This window comes from Mauremys reevesii, linkage group 1 (genome assembly GCF_016161935.1).
Source record: "Mauremys reevesii isolate NIE-2019 linkage group 1, ASM1616193v1, whole genome shotgun sequence".
Lineage (NCBI taxonomy): Eukaryota > Metazoa > Chordata > Testudines > Geoemydidae > Mauremys > Mauremys reevesii.
The window spans coordinates 74,854,036-74,871,295 of NC_052623.1; the positions used below are offsets into that span (position 1 = coordinate 74,854,036).

Consider the following 17,260-nt stretch of genomic DNA (forward strand, 5'->3'; position numbering starts at 1 on the left):
CGCAGGTATGGCCCCCTGCAGTTCCCAGTGGCCACGGTTCACTGTTCCTGGCCAATGGGAGCTGTGGGAAGCCACAGGCTGCAGGAATGTGCTGGCTGCCACTTCCTGCAGCTCCCATTAGCCGGGAACAGCAAACAGCGGCCCCTGGGAGCTGCGGGGGGCCATGCCTGTAGACCAGGGATCGGCAACCTTTAGCACATGGTCCACCAAGGTAAGTACCATGGCAAGCTGGGCCAGATTGTTTACCTGCCACATCCACAGGTTCGGCCGATCGCGGCTCCCACTGGCTGCAGTTTGCCACTCCTGGCCAATGGGGGCTGTGGGAAGTGGCAGCTAGCACATCCCTCGGCCCAGGCTGCTTCCCGCAGCCCCCATTGGCCTGGAGCGGTGGACGGCAGCCAGTGGGAGCCGCGATCGGCCGAACCTGCTTTCCCTGGTGAGCCACATGCCAAAGGTCCACATGCCAGCCGATCCCTGCTGTAGATGGTCAATGTCAGCAAAATGTGTCACAGCCTGGAATCAGATTACCCTGATGGACCTCATGTGGCCTGAGAGCCGCAGGTTGCCCACCACCCACTTCTTCCATTCAGTGAAATGGTGAAACCCCCGTCAACTATATACTAGTTAATGCAGAAGCAGTTTTGCTTTAGGAAGAATTTCATTAGTGGATTTTCTTCTGCATGCAAACCCACCTATTATAATGGAGGACTAGCAAGGCCTTTAAATTGTAGCCCATTGCCATAGTATCTGAATAGCAAGGGGTATTTCTATGATAGTGGACTTTTCCAAATGAATTCCCGCTGCAGTGCTCTGAGACAACAGGGCACGTTGTGACAAAAGATCTGCTTCTCCTCTTATGCTCTCTGCTTTTAACTAATGCAATGTAAAGACATGGTCATTAAAATGACCACAAGTCAACAATTCCTGCTTCAAAAATGGTTGCACTATTGTCAGATTCTGTTGTACCTTACCAATCTGCTAGAGACTAGAATGAAGGAGACACAGGACTCAGTCCTCAGCAGGGCAAAGTTACAGGAAGCCTTTTGCAGCTCCCTGTCTTTGAGGCAGGTTCTACACCCTGCCAAACCCTTCTGTAATTTACAACAGCTATCAGCTGGCTCTGGGTCTGGTACAGCAACTGGATGTCACAGAATAACAATGGCATCTGGCTATTCCCATTTCCTCCTGGCCATGTTTACATTATAGACATTACAACCTGTGCTGGCTTTCTGCCCCTGGTATTGCTGAAACAGCACAGAGAAATGGCAACAGGCCCAAGCATCTGGCCCATAGTAACACAGCTTAAGGTGTTTGGTCTTTCCAGTTCTGTTTAGTCTGGAAGAAAAATGTTTATTTCCTCTTTCTTGTGGCCTTTGAGTGTCTACACTACAGTTAGACACCTAAAGCTGGACCATGCCAGCTGACTTGGGATTGGGCTAAGGAGCTGTTTAATTGTGGTGTAGACATTCTGGTCAGGCTGCAGCCCAAACTCTGGAACCCTCTTGCCTCGCAAGGTCCTAGACCCTGGGCTCCAGTCTGAGTACAAATGTACACTGCAATTAAACAGTCCCTTAGCCTGAGCCCCATGATCCCGAGTCAGCTAGTTTCTAATTGCAGCATAGACATACTCTGAGTCAACCTTTCCTTACTGCCACCAATGGCATTGTGGCATTATAGTTCACTTGTACAGCATCTAGTTACATACTGCAGAAATACTTCACTTGTTCTGTTACAGAGAGGTATTTACCTGGATAACACATATACATTATTATGATCATTTTAATTACTGACACCTATTAGCACTATTCAAAAATACAGAGGGATTGAGCCAAATACAGAGGTGATGTAAATGCTGACAAGTCACCTATTGGCAAGTCAGTATGAATGTAATGTAAGTAGGTGTGATATCACACAATGATCCTAAAAGTATTAGCTACAGCTAAAGAGGCCAGTTATGCTACCTGGCTTAAACTCAGCCAGGGCTAATTAAATACAAAGCCATCTGTGGAAGGAGCTGGGTGGTGACTAGAAAGAAAGGAAGCATAGATTAGAAGGAGGGTGCTCAACAGCCATCCTAGTCACACGTAAAAGAGGGTCTCTTCTAGGAAAACTGATAGTAGGGTGGTAGATTTTCTGGATTAATCCATACATCTCTCCCCATTGGAGATGATAAGGGTGCCGAAGGTTTGGACATGTGGGAAAAAAATTGTAAAGGGAAAATGAGGTTCAGTAAGTGTGGAGAAGAACATTCATATGAAAATTGTGTGCAAGGGACAAAATGAAAGTGTAGCCGCTATGGACAAAACCATAGTTCAGCATTCAGGGAACATACTGTGGCAAAGTAAGCTAGGGAAATACAAAAAAACCTAAGATCACTAATAACATACTATATGTGGAAGCTGTTAGGAGACATCAAAGAAAAAAGGGGAGGAAGAAAGGAAGCTCAGTAAGGGGAAAGAAATAACAAAGCAACAAAATAGTGGAAAGGTATGTTATGATGGGGATAACAAATAACATAATGTCTACTGAGACAGAAAGGTTCAAAGGGTTTATGACTGAAGCAATAAATTGCTCATCTCAGATGGGGGAAAAAAAACAGAAATTGAGAATTATAGTTAAAGCAGCTGAAAAGTATTTCCGTGTTAGCAGCCTAGCTATAGAATGATGCCTAAGCAAAGGGTATGTTGCTGGTGGTGAGGATTTAAAGAAAAATATTGTTCATATGAAAACTAAACCTGATGTTATATGCATTCAAAAGACCTGGTGTGAGAGAGTGCTAGGTAGGAAATCCAGAGTCAGCACTCTGTTCACAGCAAAGCCAATCAGGCATAGCAGATTGGAGGTGATGAGGCAGACCTATGCCTAATTTGTGGGTGGGGCAGGGCAGAAAGGCTAATTAAGCCATTACCCAGAGCCCACAAATAGGCTCAGGAAGGAAGTGAAAAGGGGGAAATCAGAGAGGGAGAGAGAGATTGCTCTCCCCCTGCTTGTAAAGGCACTAGATATTCTGTGAAGGTGGTGAGACTCAATTATAAATAAATGCACAGGGTTTAAACCAGCACAAGTGTCTCTGTGTGGTTTGTAGACAGAGACAGAAGCAGGATTGAGAAGGCCCTGTTCCACATGGCTAATAGGGAACAGTAGCAGGGTGGTCCCCTGCTCCTGTCCTTCCGGGCTTGGAACAGCCCAGGGGGAAGGCTGTGGTTGGAGAAAGCAGCTCTAAAAGGCTGGGCTGATTGGGGGAAGTGGCTGCAGCTGGGCCACACCCCAATCAGGCCACAGCTGGCCTGTATAAAGAGGCTGGGAGCCAGGAGCTCTGAGTTTCTCTCTGTTTACAGAAAGAGATGGGCCTGGCTGCAGTGAGTTAGACACAGAGTACCTGAGTGGAGCAGGGCTGGGGAGTTCCTCCCTGGAAAGCCCCAGGCTGTGGCCTAGCATAAGGCCAAGAGGTACTGGGAGTTGCAGAGGGCAGTCCAGGGGTAGGCAAAGGCAGCAGGTCCAAACTCCTTTGCCTATGATGAGTGGCTGATACTGCAGTCTGCCCCAGGGCGTGGGAGCTAGATGGAGACCGGGCAGTAGCCAAAACTGAGGCAAAGTGGGGATAGTGGGTTGGGGGTTCCCCAGGGAGGGGAGACCCAGATTGGTGGGAGACTTCCAGGGGGTAGCACTCCATTTAAAAGGTCACCAGGGTCCAGGGAGGGACATGGAGGCCAGAGGAAAGGCAGATCACCGGCCTGCAGAGGGCACTCTGGAGCTGGAACCGAGCTAATTCCCAGAAGTTACCACAGGTGTGAGTCCACTCATCTACAGGAACCTACACTATAGAATTGTTGGATGTGATGTATATCTAGTATAGTGACCTAGAAAGGGGTAGGATGTATGTACCTTCATTAAGGAGAAGCTAAATTATTTTGAAGTAGAGGTGAAAAGACCTAAAAGTGTGTAACATGTTATTAATTTTAATGCAAAATAATTCCACATCACTAAGAATATATAACCTGTGCAATCCATGCAGAAAATTAAAGGCCAAATAACTGAAACAGATAAATACAGAGGCCACAACTCTGTATATTATATGTGGCGATCTAAACAGCCACAACAGGTTGTGAGGAAGTAGGAAAAATGATAATGGAACATGTCTGGAGCAATTCATTGATGAAAATATCTTAGAAATTTGAGTGGGGAAGCACCTACCTATGTTTAATGCAGCTGATGGAAGTTTCTCTTCTTTAGACCTGGGAATTGCAACAAGCCACATAGCAAGGACATGTAGCTGGGGAATCTATAAAGAGGAGGGATTGGGTATTGACTACTTCCCAACTCTCATTATATGTCAAGGAAAGGATAATATTGAAGAAAATGATTGTCTCCCTACTTGGAATCTGAAAACATCTAATTGGGATCTCTTTAGAAACAAATGTGTTTGAATATATAAATGAACAATGTATAAGGAAATGTTAAAGGCAGCAAACATAGCTATATCTAGGATTCTGACTCATCCTAAAGATAGAAAATATAGAATAATATAGTAGAATAAGGATTGTGAAATGGCAGTTTAAGACAGAAATAATGCATATAAAAAAGCAAAATATACAATGAATAATGAGGACTTAATGAATCATAAAAGAAGTAAGACACAAGAACTATAAAAGACTATTAAAAAGGACAAAAAGAGAAAGCTGGAGAAAATACTGTGGAAAAATTAATAAAGATACCAATATATCAGAGAAAAGTTAATGTTAGGAAAACAAATGGTATATGAAGTAAAAACAGTAAAATCCCAGGATTCATTGTCGAAAGCCATGGAGTAAGATGCTCCAAAGTGAAAACTCTGGCAGAAATATTTCAATCAAGTGCAGAGATTCATGAGAGGAAAAGACAATTCATTGAATAAAATTATGAGTTTCCTCATCATCCTTCCCCTTCTTCAATATCTATTTTAAATAAAAACTTTTGTATGAGGGGACTTCTCAAAGCTAATATAAACAGCAAAAATTCTGTTCCAGGCAAAGATCGTAAAAGCTTTGAAATGCTTTAACACCTAGCTGAAAGAATACTGAGGATGATACTAAAATTGTACAATAGCATGTGTGGAAAAGATGAGTTTGCCAACAGACTGGAAGCATACAGTTATTGTTCCAGTAAGAAAACCAGGCAAACTGCAATCAGGACCAGACGCATACAGGCCAATTGTCCTTACAGCTCATTTGGGTTACTCCATGTGTGATGGAGTGTTTACCCCACACCGCCACTGAAGGGGTTAAAATGGCTATAAAGGGGCTACTTTTCAGGATGGGCTGAGGTGAGGTGTAGGCTTCAGGTTCAGTTAAGCCAGTATATCCAGCCTATTTGGGCAGGAAGAGGAGGGGCTTGTATAAAAGCACAGAGTGAAAAGCGAAAAGGCACTTCAGGGAGAGAGAGAGAGAGTTGGGGTTGAGAGAAAGGAGTAAATAGAAGCCTAGGGGAAATGGCAGCAAAGGTGATGCCACATGGACCTATCTTAGCTGCTGATTGTAGGGGCTTTAGAGTGTAGAGGGTGGGCCTGGGTTCCACTAACAGCCACTGGGGGTGTGCAAAGGACAGGAAAGTGGACTTTGGAAACTGTCTGAGGTGGTTTATTTACAGAGACTTTGATACCCCAAAGGGGGGAAACTATAATGAACTGGTTTGAGGGCCAAGCCACAAAGAGGAAGTGCTGCAGTTCGTGCAGGGTGAGAGAGGCTGCCAAATAATCAACTGGATTAAGAGGGAGGAGAAGCCACAAAAGGAAACATCAAATCAGTTGTGAGCAAATCCCCAGAGCAGTCACAAAGAGGCGCCTTAACAATGAGTGGAGCAGACCTCATGACACCATGGAAAAAAATGGTAACTGAAAGATTGTTTTCATACTTAGTGCACAGAGTCAGTTTAGGAGGGGAAGGAGTGTGGTTGACCGTATTGTTAGAATAGAACTAGAAGCACATAATAGTATAAGAACTAAATAATGTATTATAGTAACTTTTCTGGATATTTAAAAAGGTTATGATATGTCATAAGGTGACTACCATGGATATAAAAGTGAGAATGGATAGATGGATAAGGGATTTCTTAAGTAAAAGAACTATGTAGTTCAGAGTAAGGAAAGCCTACCTCGGTATATGTACACTTACAAATGGCACTCTACAGGGGAGTGTCATCAGTCCTACCTTATTCAACATTATGATAAATGATCTTCCAAAAGAGATGAATGTAAGAATAGGCATCACTCTGTTTGCTGATGACTGTGCCATATGGGCCCAAACCAGAAACCCTGCAATAGCTGTTAAATGAATAAATGAAGCATTAAGGAAGGCTGCACAATGGGGACACATGCAGGGTTTGAAATTCTCAATAGACAAAACTAAAGGAATTATATTCACTACAAGGAAATTAAGTTGGATCTATATGGACAGCAAATAAGCATAGTTAACAGCTTCATATTTTAGGTGTTATATTTATAGCAAGCTCTCTTGGAAGGATCATATTGAAAATAATAAAGATAAGTATAAAAGCAGAACCAACTTAGAAAATTATTTCTGGAACTTCCTGACAGATGGAAAGAGGAAGAATGGGAACTGTGTCTCTGTTCCTTTGCTTGGAATTAAGAAACCTGTAAGGCCATAAAAAAATTGTAGCTGTTTTGATAATTGAACTGGCAGGAATAATGCTGGCATTAAATTGGGTCATAGATATACGCCCAGTGGTCATCCTGTCTGATTCCTTATCAGGACTACTGGCTATTAGAAATTGTGCTTCAGGAAGCAGAAATGATATACTTAATGAAATATTACTGATAACAACTGCATTGACGCTGTTGGGTGTAATCATAGTAATAGCATTGATCCCCGCACATATAAGAATAGTGGGCAATGAGCTGGCAGAAAAAATGGTGAATACTGTTTTCAAGCATGAGCAAATTAATTTAGACATTCCTTTGGGTAAACTTAAGTTTAAAAATCTAATTAAAAATGAGTTGTGAGAGGAATGGCAGGAAATATGGAGAGAAGAAAAGTAGGGAAAATCTCTATGAAATTTACCCAGGAGATGAAAATATATTTATTCCAAGGCATATGGACATGATATATTCTAAGGCACTGAGATAGAGAGTGAAGTGGCTCTATTTAGAATTTAAACTGCCCATTGTGGCTTAAATAGTCATTTGCTTTTAATAAACAAACATAAAGATGCATTATGCTGAATGTGCAAGGTCCAGGAAACAGCTGATCATCTCCTTTGGGAGTGCAAAGAACTTACCATCAAAAAAGGATATTTATGTGAAGAACATAAAGGACTTAAAATATACCCATTTTCACTGAAAAACCTAGTAAGAGTATCAGGAAAATAGGTTTCCATACAAAAAGTAATAATGCACGCCTTTAAAAAAGCTAGGAAAGATGAAAAACGTTGAATTACACTGGTCTACAATTTTTGAGAAGTCGTCTGCTTCAGAGATAAAATGTGCTATTTATTATGTATTTTGATGTGCTGAATTCAAATATGACAATTAAAACAACTGATTGGCTACTGTTTCTAAGATTTTAAGTTTTTACATTTTATGTCTATGTATATTGTGTAGATAGTAGAGTTTTAATCATAAATTGTAAACCTAGGTCTTTTCATGTGTTTATGGTTGCTTTACATGATAATATTTCACCTGTCCTGTTTATGTAACACTTTAAAAATCAGCAAAAGGGTTATATAACTAAAATTTATTATGAGAGTGCAAAAAATGTATCTTTAGTGACATGTTGCAACCAAGGCTTTTGTATGCCTTGAGGAGGTTTTCCACCAACAACCTGTAGTTGTCTGCCTTGTTGTTTCCGAGAAAATGTATTGCCACTAACTGGAAGGCTTTCCATGCCGTCTTTTCCTTGCCACGCAGTGCATGGTCAAAAGCATCATCTCGAAGAAGTTCACGAATCTGAGGACCAACAAAGACACCTTCCTTTATCTTAGCTTCACTTAACCTTGGAAATTTTCCATGGAGGTACTTGAAAGCGTCTTCTGTTTTGCCAATGGCCTTGACAAAGTTCTTCATCAGACCCAGCTTGATATGTAAGGGTGGTAACAAAATCTTCCTTGATTCAACAAGTGGTGGATGCTGAACACTTTTCCTCCCAGGCTCCAATGACTGTTGGAGTGGCCAATCTTTCTTGATGTAGTGGGAATCTCTTGCACGACTATCCCATTCGCAGCGAAAACAGCAGTACTTTGTGTATCCAGTCTGCAGACCAAGCAAGAGAGCAACAACCTTCAAATTGCCACAAAGCTGCCATTGATGTTGGTCATAGTTTATGCACCTCAAAAGTTGTTTCATGTTGTCATAGGTTTCCTTCATATGGACTGCATGACCAACTGGAATTGATGGCAAAACATTGCCATTATGCAGTAATGACTTTATGCATTATGCATAATTATGCATAATTGCCATTATGCTTTAAGACTCATCTTCGATGAATCAATGAACAGTCTCCACTCATCTGGATCGTGAACGATGTTGAGGGCTGCCATCACACCATCGATGTTGTTGCAGGCTACAAGATCACCTTCCATGAAGAAGAATGGGACAAGATCCTTTTGACGGTCACGGAACATGAAAACCCTAACATCACCTGCCAAGAGATTCCACTGCTGTAGTCTGGAGCCCAACAGCTCTGCCTTACTCTTGGGTAGTTCCAAATCCCTGACAAGGTCATTCAGTTCACCTTGTGTTATGAGGTGTGGTTCAGAGGAGGAGAATGGGAGAAAATGTGGGTCCTGTGACATTGATGGTTCAGGACCAGAAGTTTCATCTTCTTCCTCTTCCTCGTCTGACTCAAGTGAGAATGATTCTGGTGCATCAGGAACCGGCAGTCCTTCTCCGTGGTGTACTGGGCGTATAGCTGATGGAATGTTTGGATAATGCACAGTCCACTTTTACTTCTTTGACACACCTTTCCCAACTGGAGTCACCATGCAGAAGTAACAATTGCTGGTATGATCTGTTGGCTCTCTCCAAATCATTGGCACTGCAAAAGGCATAGATTTCCTTTTCCTGTTCAACCACTGGCAAAGATTTGTTGCACAAGTGTTGCAGCATATGTGTGGGGCCCACCTCTTGTCCTGCTCTCCAATTTTGCAGCCAAAAGAAAGGTGATAGGCTTTCTGAACCATAGTGGTTATACTGCGCTTTTGTGATGCAAAAGTCACTTCACCACAAACATAGCAGAAGTTATCTGCACTGTTCACACAAGTACGAGGCATCTCTGCTCACTTTGGCTAAACAGAAATGTGTCCCTTTGCAAAATCAAACACTGACAAATAAGAGAGCACGACACTGTATGATTTCTAGAGCTGATATAGGGCAATTTGTTCAGCAGAGTGATATAAGCTTCGTTATGATTGCATCATCCATGACTTCTAGGAATAACATGATGCAATTCATATCATGTATGACGCAATACCAGCTTCAGATTGCATCATTCATTGTTTTGCCTAAAAAGCAAGTACTGTCCAAACCCAGTCATAGATTTATTCATAGATCCAGTCAAAGATGTATTTTAGTCATTTCTGGTTTAAATTGAGATCCCTTCCCTTTATAACTCACTTATCCTCCGCTGTTCCCAAGTCAAGGGTCATATATACTGACCCAATAGCATATGTTGAAAACTAGAGCCAATCAACAATTTTAAGCATCATTTTCGTTCTCAGTGACCCCGAATTAGTAAAGTTAGACTACATTTATTTCAGAAGCATTTTGGCTGTAGAGCAGTGAATGGTGTCCCGTGCTGTATGGTTATTGACTCAGCAAGTGGGTCTAGTTTGCCATAAAACAGAAGAAGGAAGAGAAAATGCTGGGGTCCCTCTCTGGGTCTACAGAGACTAGAAGGGTCAAGGAGGAAACTTAGCAGGAGAGTTGGCCCTTGTGTCCTCTCCTGAGTAATAAAGCCTCGTGAGAGGCCAGGAGAAGCATAAAGCAGCCACAGGACTGGAGTAAGCTCCTGTGGTGAGCCCTGATAAGGAGAGGATCTGGACTGCCCAGGAGATAGTTCTGGGAGGTGTTCAACTGAGAGACAGAGAGAGGGATGAAAGGCCAAACTGAGGAGGCTTACAGGAGGGTTAAATTTATGTTTTTGTTTTGGGATTTATGAGAGATTTTGGCGGGGGGAGGGAGTGTGATTTCCAGCCCTAAAAGAATCATAAATGTAGTGAGGCTGTGGTAGAAACTTTGACAGGTTTGGTAACAAGAAGACCAGGGAGGTGGCAGCAAATGATCTGGCAGAGTTAACTTTGACTGCCTGTCCTAGGATTCCCTGAACTGGAGCCCAGTGTAGAGGGTGACCTTGGGTTGCCCTGCCAGCTACTGGTAAGGTGGCATAAAGCCCCTGAGAAGAGGAAAAGGATGATTAAGAGCCTGAGAGAAGGGTGTATGAACCAGGGGCCCAGAACTAAGGGCAGTAGACTGGCCAGAGGGATCAGACATTTGTTTTGTTGAACTTTCTGTTACCCTAGAAGGAGTGGGACTAAAATGTGACTCAGTTGGACAGCCAAGTCATGAGAAGAGGCAGACCATCTTGGGACTGGAGTGACTGTTGGCAAGGGGCACTAGAAAAGGAGAGCCAGCTATGCCATGGGGTATGCCAATGGTGAGTCCACCCTTCTACAGTAGGCTAATTCACCTGGTGTGGCAGAGGAGGGACTATACGTGGAAAATTAACCAATAGGCGATGGTAAGAAGCTGAAAGATAGTTTGTGCATGGGGTGCGACTATAATAATTAGGGCCAATTTCTCCAGTCTTCCAACTTCACAAAGTGAATCTTAAGTGGCCAGAGATGGCCATGGGAATGTTCCCCCTGTTTAGTGGGAATCTCCACCAGGATGAAGTTTTAGATGCCATAAACCTCCAGTGCTATAAACCCTGGCCCCCAGTATAAAGGGACAGGACATGGAAGGGGAGGTGAGGGGAGGAAGTGTGTCAGAGTGCAACTCCATCGTACCTGATTCTCCACTGGTGTAAAGTTTCTGACAGACCTAACACCCAGCGGCATAATTTAAGATGTCCTCTGCGGCTTTATGTTGCTCCAGAAATGGGCAGCTGAGAATCAGGGTGCTGTGACTGGCTGAGGCACAGTGGAGAATCTCGTCCTTCAAGGGCCCCCCAGCCTTGTTTTGCATCCGTCTATTGGTTGCTTTTCATGCTACAACCACACAGTGCCACAACCATGGGGATTAACACATACTTATTAATGTATAATTTGATTGAACATTTAAGTCATTGCTGAATATGGTCATCCATGATCTGGAGGATCTATACATGTAAGATATTACCTCAGCTTTCATTTAAAGCAAACAAAAACAATTTTTCTGTTCCTTTCTAAAACCTTGAGAATGCAAATGAATACTCATATTGAATTTTTCTCACTTTTATTTGTCCTAAAGCTTACTCTTACCGGCTATTAACCATCATTGTTATAGCAACCCACGGTCTTGGAACCCCCATAATAATATGCAGTGTACGGGGAGACTTTGGAAAACCAGTAAAGTGCTTGAAACCACTATGGCTTATTGTTAAAGGCGGCCTAGTCAGCAAGATGTAAATTGGCTATTCAGCAATCTCAGCTTGACCCAGGTAGGAGGGGAGGGGGTTTTGGGTGCCACAGAAAGGGCAGCTTGACCCAGCATCCTTCCTGATAACAGTTGTGTTGAAATTGCTGATACATGCATTTTAAAAGAGTAGGATATCCCCCAGGAGTGTCTATTGGGGTCTCAAGGCTGCAAACTCTGGAAAAACCCACACCTGGTTAATCAATCAGAAGGAACCTCTTGCTTGATCATTGAAACTGCTTACTTAACAAGGTTTCTTTAAGGGATGTCATTCTATTACTAATGTATAAATAAGGGGAAAAAGCTTGAGATGGGGGGGACTCTTCAGGACTAGTCTCTCTCTGTCTCTCTGGATGCATCTTGTGTTCCCCACCGGCAGACGGGCTGCCACTGTGCCACTCAAGACCAACACTCAGCTTCAGTAATTATCAAGGGTTGGGGGTGTGTTACTAACCTGTTGCAGATATGTGCGAGTGCTTGAGACAAAGTAAAATTTAGCTTTAAGTGAAAGCACTCTTGTGTCGTCCTGTTTGTGCCAGCCATCTATCGGTCGGACGGACGTGTCTCCCCTGATTTATTTCCTGACACCACCTCGCACAGAGTAAAAGTTATCAAGAGCTTTGGGTTGCAAGAACCCCGGGTAACAGCAGGTGCAGCCTAGGTTTCTGCTGATGGTACAGGGTTGTTGCAAGCTTCCTCCCAGCTGAATTGGTGCCTCTGCTGAGCAGTTACTGTAGTTTTTGTCCACAAGGAATATTGTTTAATATTTTCTTAAGTGTACAGTGTTATCTTTCGGCCCCAGGCATGGATCAGTCCCATTGTTGTAGGCACCATTCATAGTAGCTTACAATCCTATTTAACAGAGGAATGAAAATAAACCATGAAATGGAAGTGAAAAAATAGAGGAGGAAACAGTAAAATGAGCATTTTTTACTTAATCTGAGAGAGAACCTCATCTGGTGAATTACACATGGAACTGAGAACCTGGGATTCTTCCTTCTTATCCTGGTTCTGATATTGACTCCCTTTATTATCATGATTAAATCACTTAAGGTCTGATTTTTGCCAACCTTGCTTACACTGAGTAGACTCTTACTTGGTGAGTAGTCCCATTTAACTCAAACAACTGCAGGAAAAGTAGGCTGGGCTCCACTTCTCTTGCAATGGGAGTTTGGGGATGGCTTAAAAATGACCTTTTAAAATATTAAATAAACCAGTTAAATTATGCTTAGAAAAATCTCTCATAGTAGGAGAATGGCAGTAGGAAGGAACTGGTGACATTTCATTGGGTAGCTTGAAAAATTGCTTCATATACCCATAGAAAAATGCTAAGGCTGTCTCTGGATTTAAGAGATTTGTTAATTCAGTTGTCAAACAGGTTTCTTGCCTACATAGCATAATTTATTCTTGAATATATATTTCCTCTATGTAGCAGGGACACTCATTCTTTAACATTTAGGAGGTACAAGCTGAAAAGGTTGTGGAGAACAAGGACAAAAAGATGGCAGTGGCATAAATGAGAGAGAATGCAAATGCTTAAGTATATCTGAAAAGCCTTGAGAAGTTGAATTCACAAGTCAGAGTAGCCTTGCATGGTCCTAACTCTTTGTATTCAGCATTTACACAGTCAATAACCTAAGCTGATATTGACCTTGGTAGCAAAATGGAGTAATATTTTCACTTGGGTGAACTGTTATTGGATAATTTCTCCAGTGTATTAAGCACAAACATTCATTCCATCAATATCAAGTATGTATGTTATCTTTTTCCATCTATTTCTTTTTCTGTTGTGCAAACATTTTTATTGTGCTCAGAATAAGGACAAAATCCTTTCTGTGAGCTAAATTAATCCTTGGTTTAACACCAATGAAATCACCTTACTCCACTGCATTTGCTTCCTGTGTTGAAAGAGGTGTCACTTATAACTTACTAAGGCTGTAATACAGCATAGCATCTTATTCTAAATGTAAGAATATATATGAATTTATTTTATTTGTTTTCTATTTAATTTTTAAATCATAGTTTTACCTCCAGCACGTAGTTTCTGGACATGTTCACAATGAAATACAGTTAAAATACAATGAATAAATTAACCTATGCTGCTGACAATTGGTGCCATCTAAGGAGGATCACTGCATTTATGACCCTCATTGTGCTGGAAAGCAAAATATAAACTTCCAGATAGCATCCCCAAACTTTTGCCTAGACAGTTCTTAAAGAAAAGAACATGCTTCCCAATCATCTACCTTACCCACCATCCTCATTAAACAGGTGGAATTAGTACAGTGTCCTAAAAGCTAATGATCAGGGGTCTCAGACAATCATGATTCCCTCCCTGGTTCCCATCTTGCTCCAGGCAGAAATACTTTGTGCCAGCCCTTTACCAGGTGTACAATACTAATCACTGGATGCTATTTTAGCTCTTCTTGCTGGTGTTTGTGGTAGTGAGGGAAGGTCTTTCTCTGGTCCTGTCAGTCCATTCCCCACCTACTTAAAAAGGGGGGAAAAAGTAGCAGGAACAGAGTTAGAGAAAAGCCCATGGGGCATGAGGGGAAACAGATGTTGCTGCATAGAAGGAATGCAGAGAGAGGAAAGACACAGGTCTTGTCTACACATAAAAGTGGCACAAATTAAATGTATATTGAATTAATTAACTCAGTGCAATCTCATGTGTGGACACTCTTTTATTGATTAAAACTGGTTATATTGTTTTAGCTTGTACCTGTATATTAACTGACACATGCTGAACTGCTAGAAACCAAGCTTAATCGGATAGTGTCCTTACATAAAATAGCATATGTTTAACTAAATAGCTATAAAATCACATAGTTAATTAAATCAGTACAACTCTGTGTAGACCAGGGGTCGGCAACTCTGGCACGCGGTCTGCCAGGGTAAGCACCTTGGTGGGCTGGGCCAGTTTGTTTACCTGCTGTGTCGGCCGGTTCGGCCGATCGTGGATCTCACTGACCGCAGTTCGCTGTCTCAGGCCAATGGGGGTGGTGGGAAGTGCTGCGGGCTGAGGGATTTGCTGGCTGCAGCTTCCCACCGCCCCCATTGGCCTGGGACGGCAAACCGTGGCCAGTGGGAGCCGCGATCGGCTGAACCTGCCAATGCGGCAGGTAAACAAACTGGCCCGGCCCACCAGGGTGCTTACCCTGGCAAGCTGTGTGCCAGAGGTTGCCAACCCCTGGTGTAGACCATGCCATAGAGAGGGAAGAGAAACAGAGAGGGGGGTGGATAAGACAAACAAAGGACAGAAATAGCAGTGGTCCAAAAATGAGAATATTTTTCCAATGTGTGATAACAAATGCAACGGTGAGGCAATGGATAAATAACAATAACAATTGGTTATTATATTAATGACATAATTTACCCTGATCTTTCTGCAAGCTTCCTGTTGACATCAGCAGGGGTCCCTTTGGTACTATGTAGTCATAAATTTATACACCAGCCCCTAGATTGAAAATGGAATTTGCTCTTCTACACAAAAGAAATTTAACACCTTGGACCTTGAGCCAAACTCTCATCAATGTCAGCATTGTTTTCTGGTTTAGAAATTGAGGAGTCTTTTTTTTTTCTGGCACCATTTCACCATAAGCACAAAAGCAATCTTCACTGCTTTTAAAACAAACAAACAAAAAACCCTGCCTTCTTGGAATTTTAACCTTTTCTGGCTTCTTGAAATTCTAACCTGTGCATGTCACAATGAAGGTGTAGCTAAAAGGAAGAATTGAAATAGAGCTACTTGCATCAATGGGTCTTGAACTCAACATAACTTTCTTGAGTGACAAAGCAGGTAATGTCAGAGAGAGTGCAGGCTTCAAAAGAAAACAGAAGAAACTAAAAAAACAGACATCACTAAAGAGAAGTTAAAAGTTCACACAATCACAATACAGCCTCATGACTTGTTTCTCTGACTAAAAATAAATACTTTTATGCACAGTGACATGGTCCCATTCTGAAGATCTGCCATAAGAACATACATATTTAAGCACAATTATGTTATGTGTTTGCTTTCTATGTTAGATAAATACACACTTCTTAGTAGAATTTGATGTAGGGAGAAAAGAAGAAAAGACAGAAAACTATGCAACCTTGTGTGTATATCCTTCCAACAGAAATGAGAGGGCAGGACAAGAAGGAGTTTGAAATAACCTTAGGACATTCACAAAAGATTGTGTATTTTGGGAAGCCGTGTTTAGAAATGGTAATTCTCATGACATTTTAATGATGAAATAAAAACTCTTACATTAAAATAAACATTTTCCTAATACCCTATTTGGCTGGAGGTTACCTCTTGTGATATTCCTTAATTTGGTCAGGTAGGTGGGTTCTATTTGCCTTCTTGTAGGCAATTCCGCATTTCCCTCCCTCTCTCAAATTGCTGCCTTGCTTAGCTCCCATTCTCCCTTGCCAGGCTCATTATAGACTAGTTGTGTAATATTCACAAAGATTTGTGGATGAATTGTGGAACTGCAACAGTCTTTAGGGAGGCATGGTCGAGAGAGGCTACAACAGGGACACACAGCAGTGCTACGTGAAAGTTAAGGAGCTCCGGCAAGCCTACCAAAAGACAAAGGAGGCAAAAAGTTGCTCCAGGTCAGAGCCCCATATATGCCGCTTCTATGATCAGCTGCATGGCATTCTATGGGGGGACCCTACCACCACCCCACCACTGTCCGTGGACACTTGCAAAGGGGGTCTCACGCAACAGGGAGAAGGATTTTGTGGATAAGGAAGAGGAGGAGGAGGAGGAGGAGAATGCACAGCAGGCAAGCAGAGAATCCATTCTCCCAGGAACTTTTCATCAACCTGGAGCCAATACCCTCCCAAGGTGGGATCCCGGACCCTGAAGCCGGAGAAGGTACCTCTGGTGAGTGCATATTTGTAACTACACTACAGGGTTTAAAAGCAATTGTGTTTAATGTTTGATTTTCACTGAAGACATGGGATACATTCGCGGCTACTGGAAAAGTTTGTTAACGTATCTGGGGGATGGAGCAGGAATCCTCCAGGGAGAGCCTGCCTTATTTTGTTCTCCATAGTAGGACACTTTACCGCACCAAGCCAGTAGCAAGTATTCTGAAATCATTGCAGCACAAACCATGGCAGCCAATGGTCCTGGGGTTTGGTCTCATTCAAGAAACATTTGGTCTATATCTTTCTGTTAGCCTCAGGAGAGTGATATCATTCATGGTCACCTGGTTGAAATAGGGGAATTGTTGTAAGTGATCAGTAAAAGGACCCTGTTCATGCTGGGCTGTTTGCACTTGGCTAAAAGGGATCATCCCAGAGAATAGCCATGCAGTAGGGGGAGGGGTGAAATGATCATCCCAGAGAATAGCCACACAGCGGGGTGAGGGGGAGGGGTGTGCTGCAAATCCACCTGAAAACCGCAGCCCCTCCTTTTAAATGGCATGTTGGGTAAAATCTGTTTCTGACCTGTTTTATGTAATGTCCATCTTGGATGTGTAAAAGGACAGCTAAGCCTCCATCTTGGATACCCTTCTCCTCAGATGATTTAGTGCCCTTTCAGCCTTTTTTAAATCAAGGAGGGGAAAGGTCAGGGCAGTTAGTCATGTGACAGCCATAATCTGCCTAGCAACAGCAGGTTATTTAGTATGTGGCACGCCTGTCCCTCAGGGCTGTCCATCT

At 42.5% G+C, this 17,260-nt stretch overlaps 1 long non-coding RNA gene across 1 annotated transcript in view; it reads right to left on the minus strand.

The window, feature by feature from the left end:
- The window catches only part of LOC120384986, a 55,584-nt gene extending 40,366 nt beyond the window's left edge, over window positions 1–15,218 (minus strand). The window contains exons 1-2 of the long non-coding RNA XR_005589187.1: window positions 14,979–15,218; window positions 12,057–12,454 (exon numbers count right to left, since the gene is read on the minus strand). This is a non-coding gene — a long non-coding RNA (uncharacterized LOC120384986). The remainder of the gene's footprint in view (window positions 1–12,056; window positions 12,455–14,978) is intronic.
- Window positions 15,219–17,260: the final 2,042 nt, after the last annotated feature.